Consider the following 17,069-nt stretch of genomic DNA (forward strand, 5'->3'; position numbering starts at 1 on the left):
ATCAAGCTTGAACTGTTTGTGTTTGACATGTTTTCTTGAAAAATGACAGAAGCCATTAAAGGGATATTCCGGTGTAAGTTTAATCCATGGTCTAAATCAACGTGAAACTGTGTTAGACTCCCTCTCGAGAGATCAAGTTAGCAGACGGCTAATTTACGGAGTTTTATCAACCTCAGAAACGACCGCACGACAACAATACACTGCAGTAAATGGATCCAAATATAAACCGCCACCAAAAAGCCACAAATAATGCTCAGAACAGCACCAAACTTCAGCAACAGTACAAATAGGGTATCAGCACATAGTCCGGGACATCTAACCTCCGCTAGCTTAGCTGGATTTCTATTGTGAAGCTAAAAACAGAGTTCAACTCTCCTCCATCAGCTTCCGGGTCGGGGAAGTCCCGACGCGACGATTACCGAGTGCGGTTAGAAATGCTCAATTCCGTTCTTTTCCCTGTCCGCTCTCGATAATAACTGTTATAAACTGGCAGGTAAGACACATATGAACTTTGATTGCTTTTCCATGGAGTCATAATCATTCATTTTCATCCATGAGCCGCGGAACTCTACTGCACTCGGTAATCGACTCGTCGGGACTTCCCGTCAACAGGAAGCTGCTGCAGAAGAGTGGTAAATTTAGTCAGCTTTTCAGTAGAAATCCAGCTAAGCTAGCGGAGGTTAGATGCCCCGGACTATGTGCTGAGACCCTATTTGTACTGTTGCTGAAGTTTAGTGCTGTTCTGAGCATTATTTGTGGCTTTTTGGTGGCGGTTTATATTTGGATCCATTTACTGCAGTGTATTGTTGTCGTGCGGTCGTTTCTGAGGTTGATAAAACTCCGTAAATTAGCGGTCTGCTAACTTGATCTCTTGAGAGGGAGTCTAACACAGTTTCACGGTGATTTAGACCATGGATTAAATTTACACCGGAATATCCCTTTAATGGATTATCAAAATAATTGGCAGTCAATTTCCTGTCAACGACTAATCGATGCAAAAACCTGGAAAAACACAGATTTCCAAGCTATCCTCTGAAACACTGCTCACTACTTTAACTCGGTCTGAACAACCTCGTTCTCGACATTGCTGCTTTGTCGGTGGGTATCAAAGGAGACACTCCCAGTTGTCAAACAGAAGCTGGCCTGCTACTGATCAGTGCGCTATAAGCAGTCCCGGCCCTGCTGGGCAGCTGACCACAGGGGGCAACAGGAGTGGAGGGCCATTTGGCCTGTTAAAAGTCTGCCATAGCCTTCTCTTCTTGTTTTTGTACAAAACACTGCACCCAGCTCAGCCCAGCTACTGCAGAAAAGAACAAAAACAAAAACAAGGGAAGTTAAGAACAAAGCAATAAGAAGATGCAGGGAATGTGAAGACCAGAGGGGGACGGTGGGTGGGTGTGCTGAGAGAGAGGGCGATCTGGGCGGGTCATAAGTTAGAGGGCATGAGTCATGCTGCCGAGCTCACGATCTGCAGTATTAATAAAGTCTTTCACAGCAGGAGTGTTTGAAGTGAAGCAGGACCCGCCCAGGAACACACCGAGAAGAGCCAAGTTCACACACAGCCTCTGCACCAACACAGAACTTCAACACAACACAACTCTCCTACCAACAGTGCAAAGACAGCAGGATAAAATGCCAAAATGGATATTTATATGTACTTTACTACATGGTGCAAAGTCAGCAGGACAGTAAAAACATTGATGATTGCAGTGACCAAAACTCAGGAGGCTTCAATTTTTGACAACACAGGATAATAATGTGATACTGTAGAGCTGCAGTGATGTTCTGACCTACAAATCCTGGAATAGATCCCCTCAAATGTCACATAATCATCAATCTAATAGTTTTTCTTCAGTATACGTTTGACACAAAAATGATAAATCCAACATAACTTTGTTTTACCAGCCCTGCAGTCACGCACAAGTACCCAAATGCTTTTTCAAGCAAATGAAACTGGTTAGGATGGAAGAAAACAGCACAGCTCTTATCCTGAGGCACAGTGTGTTTGTTGTGCAACCTAATAGCTTTATTTATAAATTTATATCTGATGTCGTAGCATTCTAATGAGAGCAAAGGACAAAAATATAATCACCATGAAACAAATGGACGACTCACACACACTGCAGGGCTCCAATATCCAAATTATTTAATGCACCAAATTAACTTTGGTACCTTGGTGCATTCAATATTTCAGATATTTGGGCTCTGCAGTGTTTGAGCCATCTGTTTGTTTCAGTTTATGCTAATTTTTGGGCTTGGATATACTTGAAAGTGACATTAGCACTAATCGATGCTAACACAGAGCAGTGAAGTTGGTCTCACAGTAAGACACACGTTCAGTTACTTCTCCAGAGAGAAACAAAACAAAAAACGACAGGACTCGACTCCACCCAGCTACCAGCTCTGGATTTCATAACCATTAGCAAAACTCATAACAGTGAGGTTGCAACACTGGTGATAAATGCCTCTTTCCAGTCCTAATGAGTGTGGTGACAACAGAGAAGAGGCAGATAAATCACTGTGGAGGCTCATCATTAGTGTTTGGCTGAAACAGCAATACGGTCAATCAATGCATCTGGGCCACAGACAGTAACCACTGCCTTAAGGAAGGGGAGATTAATGAAGACTGGAGGAGGTGGCTGGAGACATTATAGTATCACCTACACAGTAATATAAACCAATATGTACATGCACCCTCTGAGTTGATCTACTGATGGGAACAGTTAGAGCCGTTATTTTATGACCTGGGTCGTAATAAACGTATTGAAAGCATAAAGAGTTTACAGGCTGTAAATCAGGACAAAAATCATCATGTGGGGATTAAGAATGACACCGAGTGTCTTACTTTCCCAGACAGCGGTCTGGCTGTGAATCATGGAGGATTGTGGCTTTCAAATCCTGAGCCTTTTCCTTCATCTGGAGATATCTGGGACTCTTAGCTCAAGGGCTCCGAGTGAAAAACAAGATTTTACTGCTGCTGTTAAGAGCCAAGACACGATAAGGTTTAAATGCAACAGAGGCAGAGAGGCAAACAGCAGAGAGATTACTCTGAACTCAAAAATCCTGTTTGATCTGAGAGAACTTCATTCACAAGGTGGCATAATACCGTTGACTGTAGCACGAATAAATAAAACTGTGTGGGTGCAAATGCAGGGTTTTGGCTGACAATGTGAGCCTGGGTAAACAACTGAGTGGATGATAAATTCACATGCAGTTTTAGGAAATAATAAAGAGATGTGAAGAAAAATAAACCAGCAACGTTACAAGTGGGTCATACAAACAACCCCGCCTAACACATCACTAAAAATAAGAATCTGAATAAGTGCAGATTGAAGATTATTACTAGACAATACTGACAGACAGAGAGGCAGACAGGTGTTTAGAGGGTTGAGGTGTTTAAACAGGTGAGCTGCAGCGAGCATACAGTGAAAGGAGAGTGATTAACAGCTGCAGCAGGTGTACGTTCACTCCTCCTCGACCCCGACAGCCCGCCGGCCTCCACCGAGCACACACCCTCCACATCCCACTGCTATAAAACAGGACAGGGGGATGAGGCCAACAGGTGTCTGCTCCTCTTCACCACATTAGACGATCTGTCTTATGTAAAGCTTTTATGAAATATGAACCACTTAGTTAAATGAATTGGCAGGTAGAACTGTGCTCATCAATGACAGGTTTTAGAGTTTTTTCCTCAGGGTTGAATTCGTCTGCATGTTCACTTTACGACTTTCAAGACCTGTTAGGATCTTCAACATGCAAATAAAACTGTCAGAGAAAAGCCACCCACAAATCAAAGAGTGGGAAGTGTGTGACAATGCAACCAGTTCGATTTTAAGAACTAGAATGGTTAACTATAAAACAAAAGCAGCTGCAACTTTTTGTAATCAATTGATCGTTTGTATAAACACTATTTTTAGGAGGTTCTGCAGCCTCCCTTTAAAAAGGTAATGAAAAATGACCCTCTCTTAAAGCGCCATCTAAAAAAAAAGGAACAGCAGATTGTTATTTATGTAAATTGTCTTATGAGTAATACAGCTGATACGGGAGTATCTCCTAAATTCTGTGCCGGTGCTCCAAAAAGTTCCAGTGATACTTACAGTGATACACCTACTGCAGACACTTGACACTGAATTCATAATAAACCTTACATGCTTCCAAAAGAAGTCACAGTGTCAAGTAAAAGTTATTACTGAATATAACTGTCGAACCTCAACACTCAAAAGATGAAGGTGCGCCCACCTCGCGTCAAGGTATAAAGTTTGTCTTGCAGATGGGACTTGGCTTTGGACAGAGAAACTTTATCGTAGGCTTTTAGTTTGAGGAGAAGAACTACACGGCTGCACCCACCACCACCTACTATAACTGCGTCAGTGCTCTCTTTCTAACACACACACACACACACACACACACACACACACACACACACACACACACACACACACACACACACACACACACACACACACACACACACACACACACACACACACACACAACACACACAGAAACACCAGAAGCTATATCAGCGCCCCTCCTCTCTTGGAGTAAAACAAGCAGGTCCCTCCCTGAACACAACAATCACTGTAGTTTCAGCTCTTCTGTTCTTTCCCCTCCCTCCCACTAAAAGTCCATCACTATCTCATCACTGTCCCCCCTCCACCGCCCCACCATTACTCTCCAACTCCCTCTGCTCTCCTTCCCCCCTAATCAGTCTCCCACCATCCCCCAAACTTTTCCTTTCTCTCTTTCCTCAACTCACCCTCTCTCCCCGACTCTCTCCCTTCACATTGCTCCATTGCCGCCCATGCATGCCTGGCTGAACAGTGAGAAAGCCTGTCCGGTTAGTGGGCCGGAGCCAGGCTGATGAGCTCTGGATGAAGCGGCTGTCCCCGGCCTGATTCAAGTATTGTACATGGGTGGTCCGCTCTGTGAAAGACGCCGCCAGTCACAACAACATCATTTAGCCGCGATGATACAGTCGAGTATGAAACACTTCTGAACTGGATCCAGATCCAAGTGGTCAGGTGCAGTATCCAAATCACAGGAGCTGCAATTTACTGATAAACTGTAAAATATTCTCATTGCATAATATTATGAATGAAGCTTTGTGGTGCTACAGAAACGACCCAGCCGTCAAATCGTTCTTGTTCGGTACAGAAAACACATCATTTTGATGTTTTACAGTTAAAATCAAATGCAAATATTACCAGTTTGCATATTGCTCAGCCCTAAAAGACACCATTACTCTGAAAACTACACACTACAAAGAGAGCATGTGTTACATATTTCCTCTCTACACTATAATGATTTTCTGTCAGCGGCTCCACTGAGGCATACGATACGATCTCCCTAAGAAGACACTACCAACACTCAGGGGTTGAGAAGGTCAAGTAAACGTAAAATAAATACATAAATAGAATATTTTCGGGAATGGTCATCTAGTCAAGCTCTTGCTGAGCAAACCATCTCTTTGACACACCTTTATTATAGGTTTGGATGTTTCAAAACACAACACAGACTGAATATAGACATTTAACTTCAATATTCTGAACACTTCAAATCACCACAAGTTAACACAAGTCAGCAGCCTTAATTCTTGGATATATATTTTTAAAAAACAGAAGGGAAACAACACAATAGATCCCTAAAAAGATTCCCATGGGTGCGGTCATTGTTGTGTGATGACAGTTAACTGCTCCCTCATGAAGTTGGCGTAAATAGATTTTCCCCAAGTTAACAACTAGGAATTCCGACTTCCAAGTAGTATTCCATTTTACTTTTTGTCAAACAAGATCAGAAATGTTAGAGATCCAAGTTGTGTGGAACGCAGCCCAAGTATCTGACAGGTGTGCTGCAGTATGCGGGGCGTGTGTCAGTCACCTGCCGGTCAGTGATGTGAGAGTCGATCTGAATGCTCCCTTCACTGGTGACAGTTGTCTTGGTGGGACAGTTGGACATAAACAACAATGTCATCGTCCATCACGATGTTTCATGGTGGACATCATCATATGGCAATTCCACAGACAACGCCCAAACTGAATGTCTAATGCATAAAGGATGTTTTTGTACCACTGGAATAAGTAGCTAATGCACAGAAACTGTCATGTTAACATATGGCCAGTGATTAAAAAATAAAATCTCATTACCAGCGTGGCAGTAATTCCTCACACTAAATTTAATATACAGTAATTTTACCACCTGGTCCTTTAAGTGGCGTTCACCAAGGCTTACAAATTGATACTTATGCAGTAGCTCTTCACTGACAGAGACCACAGAGGCTCTGATTTAAAAAGTGAGATGCAGTCCGACCTGTATTCAGGTCACTGTTGTTGTTAGGGTTGCTCTTACATTAGCCTGCTGCTGCTGAATCAGGGGTGATAATTAATAGCCTGTTCTTTCACGACTGCAAACACAGACAACCCCGCACACACACACACACAACACGCTGTCACGAACACACACTCACACAGACATTCAGGACAGCACCTCTCTCCCAGCGTTTCCCAGATTTGTACTGTGCTGTGCAAACATTCAGCTGAACACCGAGTGACCTTGGAGCTACTGACTGCGCTAACGACCAGCAGCCTGTTCACAACACAGGTGGAAAGTAACACAGTGCATTCACTTAATCGCTGTACAAGTTCAGGGTTCATACAGCTTTTTAAAAAGGCACCTTTAAGACACCTTGACCAAAAATGTTCAGCCTTTCTTATCGCATCTAAAAAAATTCCCAGCTGTTCATAATAACTTTGATTGTATGGTTTGATCATGCTGATTTAATTATTGCTCTATCAATGCTAGTAGACATCCAGCAAACTAGGATTGTTTCACTGTAACTATTTTTGGTTGACGACTAGATTGTGTTTAAAAATCAAGCATTGTTTGAGGATTATATTCCAATTCAAGCATATTCCTAAAGGAAAGCATTTACAATTTGCCTTTAAAGCAACAATAACAAAAGGCATGCAAATACATAATTACAGATTATAAAGAGATAATGTATCTTAGTAACTGTCAAACCACATTAAACAGTTGTGTTTGAAGCCCGTACACCACAGGTATTCAGGAAGCTTGTTCCACAGGTACGGAGCATCGAAACTAAAAGCTGCTTCACAAACAAACAAACAATCTGATAAAGTCGTAACTCATGAGGGACATTCTGATGGAGGATACTTTTGTTTTTGATACACTGCTGTTTGACAGCACTGAGCTCAATATAAGACCAAGTGGGCCTGCTTCCATCTGTCTACCATTACAGTAAATTAGGTAGATCCAGAACTGGTCGTTACACTTCCTTCCCATGGCACAACGAGCTGATGTTTATATCATGAGATCTCAAACGTTACAGCAGATAACAGCAGATTCAATCTGGTCAAAACAAAATGTCATACTGTTAAGATGGATTACACTTATGATCACCTGGATGTCCTGCCTCTTACGGTTTGTGTACACAGGATGTGTTTCAGTCCCACTATGTAAGAACATCTATCACTCTTTGACTTAAGACATCAGCGTCACACTGCATATCCAAAACTTCATTTATGACAGAAAAAGAGAGTGAGGTTGTGATTAAATCACTAAAGTCTCAGCTGGAAATAAAAGACTCACCGAGGAGCAGCTTGACATCACAACACTGGAGGTAACTGACACAGGTGAGCAACTCTGGCATAAACTTGAAGGCAGTTCTTCTACAGTCAACTTGCAATGGTGTGAGATTTTCAAGTTCTACAACCATCCAATGTCAAAGCACTTCCAAGCATGTCAATCAGGTAAAAAACCCAAAAGTAGAGTCTGCAAACTCAGCTCCAGTGAAGGTTTATTTCTTCCATGTGTGATGTTTCCGACACAAGCCCTTTTGTTGAACAAATGCTTTATTATAGGAAGTTAATACTGTAGATAAGCAAATGTACATGGTACGATAGCTGTCACTTTAAAACCACGGTGTACCGCTGCATGGCTGCAACTTGTGGTATTTAAATTTTATTCACTGATTCCCATCCATTGCTCATCAGATCAATTCAAGTTTTAAAACGTTACATTAATGACATAAATATAACTAAAATAGAGATTGAAACTGAAAGAGCCAACGTGAAAGTTTGGCAAGACAAGTTTGGATTTCTGCTTTGAGACATTTTTGGTAGAAGATGCATAAGAATCCAATCGTACGTCCTAAAATAACAAACATCTTAACCAAAATCTTCTCTTGTTCAAAAGTGATCAAACAGAACATCACGCACCGCCAGCGCACAGTCAGACTAGGAACTTTAAACTATTTGTTGTTAAACGACATTAAAATGCATGAAACTAACTTTGTGCACATCAGAGCACAAGCGGCCAACTTCCTCCACAGTCACAGGATAATAATAAATCACTATCTCCCCCTCGTCTCCATGTGTCACCCACACTTGTGCACAGAGAGACAGATGACCGGGGTATCTGAGGGTAACAGCTGTCCTGACAGTCACAAATATGAGCAGTCAGTAACAGGTTTGAATGGAAACAGTCAGGGAGGAGGGAGCAGAGATAAAAGAGTCACACAGTCAGTCGGTTCCCAGCAGGGCTGTCTGTTAAACACAGAATCAGCCTTCACTCTGTGGCCGCCTGCATTCACACAAGCCCAACAATAAAGTTATTATGCATTTTTCTGACTCGCAGTTAATCCCTGTTGTGAGATTTTAAACAACAGACTTTTATTGTGGTGGCCCAGATTAACTCTCGCTCGGTCCCAGCAACGCAGCAGCCACATCACAAGTTGTGTTAACTTTCCTCACGAGTTTAAAATAAAAAAAAAACACACAACAGGGCGATTTAAAACCGTGTGTTTTGCAGTCGGGAGTACTCACTTCACGTCCCAGGTGCCCTTCGAGCCAGCAGCAAACACACACACTATCCACCTGATCTCATGTCGGAAACGCAGCTGAGGACGAGGAAGAAGAAAAAAACAACAGACTCCTGCAGACACAAAGTTGTTTCCGCGAACAAATCCAGCTGAGTTCAAACCGTCGGAAGCGTCGTTACGTCCTCATGAGAACACGGGACACGGTGACGGACAGCGGAGGACAGCGTTCACAGCACAACACACACGGAAAGAAATCAAAGTGTTGCAGCTTTGGGCTGTAAATACAAAGTGTGTCGCATTCCTATGGTTTCAGCAAAACGCGGCCCAGTATCATGACGTCACCAAGAGGGAGGGAGGGAGAGAGAGAGAGGAAGAGAGAGAGAGAGGGAGATTATCACGGATCTGTTCGCATCATTATGTCCTGTCAAATAAAATCTCCGACACAAAAGACACTCGAGTCTTTTTCTCGCAGATCTTCCTCCCTGTCAAACAGTACACGTGACGTCACAGGTGTGCATGTTGTCACCTGTCAGGTGATGTATCTCTGACTGCTGCCACTTCCTCTTTTATCTGGGATGATTTCAGGGCTGTAAGTACTTTCATTTTCAATTAATTCACCGATATCTTTTTTTTTTCATTTCGAATAACCGATCAATATTAATATGACATGTCAGAAAGTTGTGAGAAATGTCAATCAATTACAAGAAATAATCGTTTTCTGCATTGTGTTCTGTTTACTTTTGATCTCACAATAAAAAATATCTGGCTTGAGTATACAATATGTAGCACATACTAATTAATGTTGGTCATTTTCTAGTAAAAGCAAAATAGTTGCTGATACATTTCTTTATTTGATCGACTATTGATATTATTTTATCTCTACTTGATTTCAACTGTTTAGATTGATTTATAGTTAATCTACTGATCCCTAAATGAATTATTACAGCAATATATTTTATCTGTTTCAACAATAAACTGCGCATAAATCCCCAAATATAAAATATTAAGTCATTATTTGCATGCTAGTGTGATTACTTACTCCATGAAATATTAAGTGAAGGAACTGACAGGGATGGATGATGAGACATTCTAATTTGTTGCATCTTTTTTATCGATCTGTCAATCGAGAGAACTATAACTACTTTTATAATCGATTGTTTAAATTTAACACTTATGGTATTTATCAGACTTACAGTAACAGATACATAATTAAAACACTGATGGCGGTCGCTGCCATGCAAGGTGCCGACCAGCAGATCAGGAGCAGTTTGGGGTTCAGTATCTTGCACAAGGACACTTCGACATGCAGAGCAGGGGAATAGAACCAGCGACCCTCTGCTGGCTCTTCCCCTGTGCCACAGCCGCCAGCTACATAAAGATGAAGATTTCCTTTGTTCTTTGTCATTTATGTCAGTTAACGAGGAGTCTTGTGGCGAGCATTTTTCTGTTTTTACAATGTTTGGACAATAAATGACTGAGTGATTAATTGTGAAAGTAATTGTCACATGATTGAAAGTAATCGTTAGTTGCAGCACGACTGTTGGCACATGACTCGTGTGTGACTCACTTCAACCGTCTCTGACAGCATGCCTTAAATTATTGCTATTCATAGCAGTCTGATCAAGACAAGCTACTGTGAAATACTATGTCTGCATGCTAATATAAACACGTCCGTCAGAAGAGACGTTGCAGACGACTGAGTCAAGGCTAATTGACAAAACGCAACATAACTTTGGACAACAATGGGCGATGAATTGTATCAGCAATGTTGTTTTAGCCATACACCTGCACGCTTTATACTGTCAGTGCTTCCTAAATCAAATCTAGTTCATTATACTACAGAAAACAGTTATTTCACACACAATATCTGATTAGTTTATGACAGCTGTCTGCGTTTGTCTTTGTTTCCTTATCTATATACTATGTAAAAGCCTTCAAGGTGTTAGAGTCAACAATAAGGAAAAGGCCCGTTGACATTCCTTTGAGAGTAAAAATACAACAGGAACAGGTCCGCTCAACGTATCCCAGCCAGATACACACAAACCTGCCAATGCCGAGGCCGAGTTCAAACAAAGCATGCAGTGTTGCAGCCAATGAGGGCTCACTTCCAGGAGCAGGTTGTGGAATGTGGAAAGGTCAATGATAAAGACGGCAGAGAGAGCACGATGTAGAGCACACACATATTTGAGCACACATAGTAGCAGCTCGTACGACTGAGCGCGGGACCTTCAGACCTCAGATTCTCCAGCCCTGACACACACACACACACACACACATACATATCACATCATGTTTACTGCGAGGAGTTAACAAGCTACCTACAAGTTCAAGGATGACGTCAAAGGTCAGCAAACACCAAAACACAACATAGATCTGATGAGAGATCTTGTGTTCTGTCGGCTTGAGTTATACATTACTTTGAACTCAACTACTTCCATGATAACTTGTTGGTGCTCCTGCACAATGTTAGTGTTACTTCAAACATCAAAGCGTACTGTAAAACATGATTCAGCTGCGGCACCGTCATTACATGGTGATGGCATGTTGTCCTAAACGCAGACGGTGAGATGATGTTGTTGTGAACGGGTCAAACATCACGTCAGTGTGCCCTATAATCAGTGAGGCCAGTCATCATCTCTCCATCATCTGCTCCGAGATTTACTGTCTGCACGACAGTTCGGCCAAATGCAGCAGATTAGTGACTGTTACTCAGACTAGAAACATAGTGGAGATAAGAAATTGTGATCGGATGGATTGCTGGTGAACACTGGTGAAAGTGATCAAACAACATTTACTACTGTGTTGCTCATTAGCAACTGAAGGATTGTCATCAAAGTTTGGACTTTTCACCCCAAAAAAAATTCCAGTTTGATTCACTGGGTCACTAAGAAATAATAATTTGGACTACAAGTTATATATAACTTCACAAAGGGTTAGGATCAGGTGATTATAACTGCATCTGTACTTAGTTAGAGAGCAGAGACAGCAGTCCTACCTGTGTCACCTGGTCTTCTCCAGTATCAAGGACAAGCAAAAATCACCAATAAAACTGCAGCTTTCTTCCTCTTGTTTTACCTCCCTCTATGACAAACTGCCAATCACTAGCACTGCAACACCAGAGAGCGACTGAGGTGACACGGCGCTACCATCCAGAACCATCTTTGTATTGTGTGCGCGTGTGTGAGTGTGTTTGTGAAACCTCCATATCTCTGCAAACGTGCAGGCCCAAGCTTGATTTTTCAGCTGTGAATAGACAAACTGTACGTGCAAACACAAGAACAAAACTAATCACTCTGTTGCTGTGTGAAAAACAGAGAGACACACGAGAAAGAACAGCAGAGAGATTAATTGGAGTCAATTCAGTCATTCAACAATTCATCTTTTGGTCAGTAAAATGTCAGCAAAAAAAGCAAAAGGAAGAAAAAAGCAGGTTTGATTTATTGATTTATCTAAAAGCAAAGGATATACTAAACTATGAACATCAAAGTATGATGACAGAAACAAAAATGAGAAGAAGAGGAACATTCTAAGACTCTGAACCAAAATGTTCCGGAGAAAAAGTTGAAAAGTTTTCAAGGCCAAAGAATGACCAGAATAACAACTACCAGAGTCAGACCGATACTACATTTCTAATTTAAGGTCAGCACAATAGCATCAGCAAACTCTGATTCATTTATTTTCCCTACATAAATTAATTCAACTTAGTCTCACTCTTTGTCTTTCCCCTGGGCATCCACGCCCTCCCAGCAGTCCGCAGTTTGAGAACCACTGCTCTGTACACTACACACAAAGCTGGTCTGAGACCCAGACTAAATGGTTGGAACTCAGTCTCAAAAATAGGCTATTGTTATGAAATTGAATATTTCTTTTATTCATACGGTGTTCTCGTCTCTGTTCTCGGGCACCTAGAGGGCTGTGTTGATGTTGGCTGCTGCAGTCATTCCAGAGAGGATTTTCTTTCCTCTAAGGCAATAAGCCTGGCCCTTTCTGCCTGTTACAGGGGAGAATCATAATGTAGGCTCTGATATGACCCTCAGCATGTTTTTCTTTTTTCCTTCTCCTTCACTTCCCCACCCAGGGTTTATTTAATCCAGACAGCTTAGCTTGATCTTCTGTCTCCAGACACTTTTAAGCTTTTTTTTTTGAGGGGTTGAATGCTACAGTCTGTGGATAATTTCAGTCAATAAGCATCTGTAGCTGTTTTTCATTAATTCCACTCGCTTCTGCAGACAAAATCTTATGTATTGTTTGATAAACTATTCTGTCAAGAGATGAGAAGTAGAAAGAAATCAAAGGCTTAATGGGATAATAGCCCCAAAATATCAAACAAAAACAGAGAATAAAGGTTCATCCACTCCAAGTTCTTCTTGTTCTCTCTTCCAGTTTTTTCTCCCTCCATCAGTCCTCTCATATGAGGTGGAGTCGGGGGTTTTTACTCGCAGTAATCCACTGCTGTGTTTTCTCTGCAGATCTGGTTGTTTGGTTTGTGGGCTCTGCACCTCACCTCACCTCGCCTCCCCCCTTCACACACTCTGTCTCTGGACTGTCCACACACACCCAGACCTACCTGGCTGCAAAAAACCTCTTTTCTCTTTGCTCTCATATCACTTGACTCATCGCTCTCTCTCTCACTCACAGTCCATCCCCCATCTTTTTAAACCCAATGCCTTCTTTTTCTGAGACACCTGATAGCAGGAAAAAGACGAGACTTTTAATGTTTGCATGCTTGCTCACCCACTACAGCATAAACTCGACCAGAAAGGACACAAAGAGGATAGAACAAAACGGAATAAACTAAATAGGAGGGTACAAATCACAGCAAACCTGTTATAACTAATGATGATCATCGTTCGATTGATAAAAAGTCAGTGTAGAGTAAGAAATTATTATAAATGGCTAGTCTGACCGGCAGACAAGCAGCATTTTGAAGCTGTGACTAGGAAATATACCAAATTAACTGCTTGCATTAAATTAACCAACTACAACAAACAGATTTTCTAGTTTCTTAAATGCTCCTCATGTCATCACATTTTATACATGTAGTCAGAATATCAGGCAGTCTGAAAACTGAACTACTACCAACGATTGGATGTATTCTATTTAGGGTACAACAAAAGATTATTTGAATTACAGATTATAGATTATTATTGCAATTAATAAAATAATACTACAGAGTCTTCAAATTGCTTCTTTTTTCCAACCAGTCAAAAAGCCAAAGAATCTTCATTTACAGCCAGAAGTGGCAAATAAAAGCAGAAACATTTTTTTGCAAACATTTTTTCCATTATCCATTCAAGTCACTGACTTATCATTACAGCTTTACCTCTATTAGAAGATACTTTATTGTGTGTCCTATTAGTGTTTTGATGTGTTTGATACAAATTTTTTTTTTTTTTTACAAAATCTAAACCTCAGGATATTGCTATGCAAGAAACATTTACTCTACTCTCCCATCACTCAGACCACTTCTCTCTTTTAGCAGAGTTGCTCAATAACAACCAAACCAACACAGAAAATGAGACTTATATGCTTGATAATAAATTACCACAATGGGCTACAGACGTTAAAAGGCAACCGAATGTGCAGGATGATGCAGCTAGCTTACAATGATTATGGCCAACACGATCATTCACAGCTTCAGCTTCTAGCTGTCACCTTGTATGTCAATGTGGGAGCTGTTTTGCGTTCATGGAAGATGCCCAAACAGCAGCTGTGTTTGTCTCTCTCACTTTCTGAGGGACCCTTCAGGTCAGCTTGCATCAGACTAAAACAACATCCATCACATCATTAGCTCCACCCCCTGCTGGACACGTCTGTCAACTGTCATCAGCAGTTCCTGATTGTCTCTCCCTACAGGACTCCTCTCTCCTACTGTGATCCAGACACAGGGTTCCAAAACAAGCGGACTTTAAAGAACAAAACCTCCTGCGATGGGTCTCTTTAACCTGAGTGGATTTCAGATGTTGCTGTTGTTCAGCAGTACCATGTGCCTGCACCCTGAATGTGAACACAGTAAATCCTGCAGACAAATTATAAAGAAAATAGGGTGGCATACAGCAATTTATCAAATGTAACTTAATGTTTTTAATAAAAAGTAACAGCCCTGTTTTGTGGCGATTGGCTACAACTGCTAGCAACAGGTGTCATTTCAGCCAGTTAAACTTTCAGGTCCATTCTGCAGCCTGCAGAGTACCACAGATCTCTTCACTGTTACTGTTACTGTTACTAGAACGCAGAAAGGGGGAGAAGAAAAGAAGAATATTGTCCTTATTCATGTGCAATGTGTGGCAATACAAACAAATAAACAGCAGCATGCTGCCTAATACTCATTCATCCAGACTCCATGTGCCTTAAGTGCATTATTAGCAGAGTTAGTATTTTTTTCCATCTGTTTCACAGTAAGCAGCCAGAGACTGAATGCTTATGTAACAGGTAAAGATTTGGTTTATGAAACATCTGTTTCATATAACCAACATTAGTAATAAAGAAAATCTGCTAGGCTGTTCTTCCTGTTTGAGTCATTTAGTTTTTCTGCCTGATAACTCACAGGGCATGATGTGGAGCTGGAGGTTGATTCTGATAAGAGCGCTCACTGCTGGGGTTTGGTGTGTATGGGCGAGAGAAGAGTGACCCCTCCATACAGCTCTGGCATCCCAGGAATGTGTGGTGTGCCCAGCACTAATCACACAACCTTGCTGACTAACTAACTGCACGCAACATCACTTTTTGACTCTCTCATGCACACACATTCACATATCTGCCAGCTGACAGGAAAGAAAGAGCTGGGGGCATTAAAGACCAGAGGATAAGGAGAAATGATTGTGCAAAAGTTGGGTCATGGAGGGGACAGAGCAACTTAATCAAACTTCAAGACAGACAATATCCTTTTATGCTTCAGTCTCACCAGACAGGCTGAGACAACCTCAATCCGGTTTCCACGACGAAGATGAAAGTCTAACTTGGTCGTGACTAACAGGAACTGGCTACGCTTTCCCGTACTGCAGTATTGTAATATCACTAACGAGAAATGGGAGATGGGAGGAAAGACAGGTTGGTCTCCGTGTCTCACAGCTTGTAGACAGTAAGAAAAGACAATGTTACCAGAACTAGCTCGTCTCGTGGATTTACCATTAAGCCATGCACTGATCTTAGGGTCTTAGCCAAGAAACACAGCCCTAACGTAAACTTAGCTTTGTTAGACATCCACAGCCGCGGCTTTTAATTGTTGATCGACTTTCGCAAGTGACTCATCAACTTGTAACTAGGTCATACCTTGAAGACTGCAAGCTTTACGACTCACTGTAAGGCATTCTTCACATAGCAAACAGAGACCAGACCGAATGATGCGACTCTGGTCCCCTTAAACCCAGACTGGCCAGACTTGAAAGCAGCTAGCTTACGTTAGCCACTGTTAGCAACTAAACGGGCAGCCGAGACGCGCCACAAGCTAGCGCACATCAAGCTTTAACTACAATAATTGTGACCGAATGTGCTTACTCACCCAGAAACTCCCAGGGAAACGCTTCTCTGCTGCCACTGTGGTATGGAAATAAACTTTCCTATTTTTGAAAGAGCAGACGCGAACTAACTTTGGGCAAACTGTGTAACATTAGCCGAAGTCTCACTTTCCCGACGCCATGTTGAACGGGGGGAAATACTACATCCGGGAAACTGCAGCACAGCACCATGGCAACCGAGTCAGCGACGGGTCCCCGGACAGACCGTCGACAGAGAGCAGTTAGCATTTATATAAGGAGTTAGCATTAGCTTGCAAAGCACAACCACTAAATACGCTCTACATGTAGTTTATATCTATGTTCAATCATGTTCAAAACTATATGCTTTATAATATAAAACACTAGTTACAGAACAGTGTGATTACTCTTACATTGTACTACTGAATGAATGAAAAGGTACTATGAATTAGCCTGATGAGCCTGATCAAATTAATAGATTGCTTAAAATATATAAGTTAATTGCCGTTTGACTTGTGTGTCTATTTACAGGAATAATTACATAGTTGATTTTGAATTACTTTAATATTGTTGTTGCAGGTAAATTGTCATAGCAATTGTTGATCATGCTATCTTAAGAGGCAGGGGATGTGCAATTGGCCTAAAGGTGAAAGGTGTGACATTAAGGTGAAAAGTGTAATGAAATTAAAGTGTTATTGGGGAAACAATGCCACCTTGTATTTTATTTTACTTAGTTTATTTTTCTGGGACAGTGG

The 17,069-nt window shown here is 41.6% G+C and overlaps 1 protein-coding gene across 2 annotated transcripts in view; it reads right to left on the reverse strand.

Annotated features, from left to right (window-relative positions):
- Positions 1 to 16,517, reverse strand: part of pak4 (p21 protein (Cdc42/Rac)-activated kinase 4) — a 33,205-nt gene extending 16,688 nt beyond the window's left edge. The window contains exon 1 of one of the 2 annotated variants that reach the window (XM_030406417.1): positions 16,341 to 16,517. The gene's annotated coding sequence lies outside the window, so the exon portion shown is untranslated. Of the gene's footprint in view, positions 1 to 8,843; positions 9,251 to 16,340 lie in introns of those variants that run through there. The other variant, XM_030406423.1, reaches the window with a different exon arrangement.
- Between the last annotated feature and the right edge of the window lie 552 nt (positions 16,518 to 17,069).

This window comes from Sparus aurata, chromosome 2 (genome assembly GCF_900880675.1).
Source record: "Sparus aurata chromosome 2, fSpaAur1.1, whole genome shotgun sequence".
NCBI classification, from domain to species: domain Eukaryota; kingdom Metazoa; phylum Chordata; class Actinopteri; order Spariformes; family Sparidae; genus Sparus; species Sparus aurata.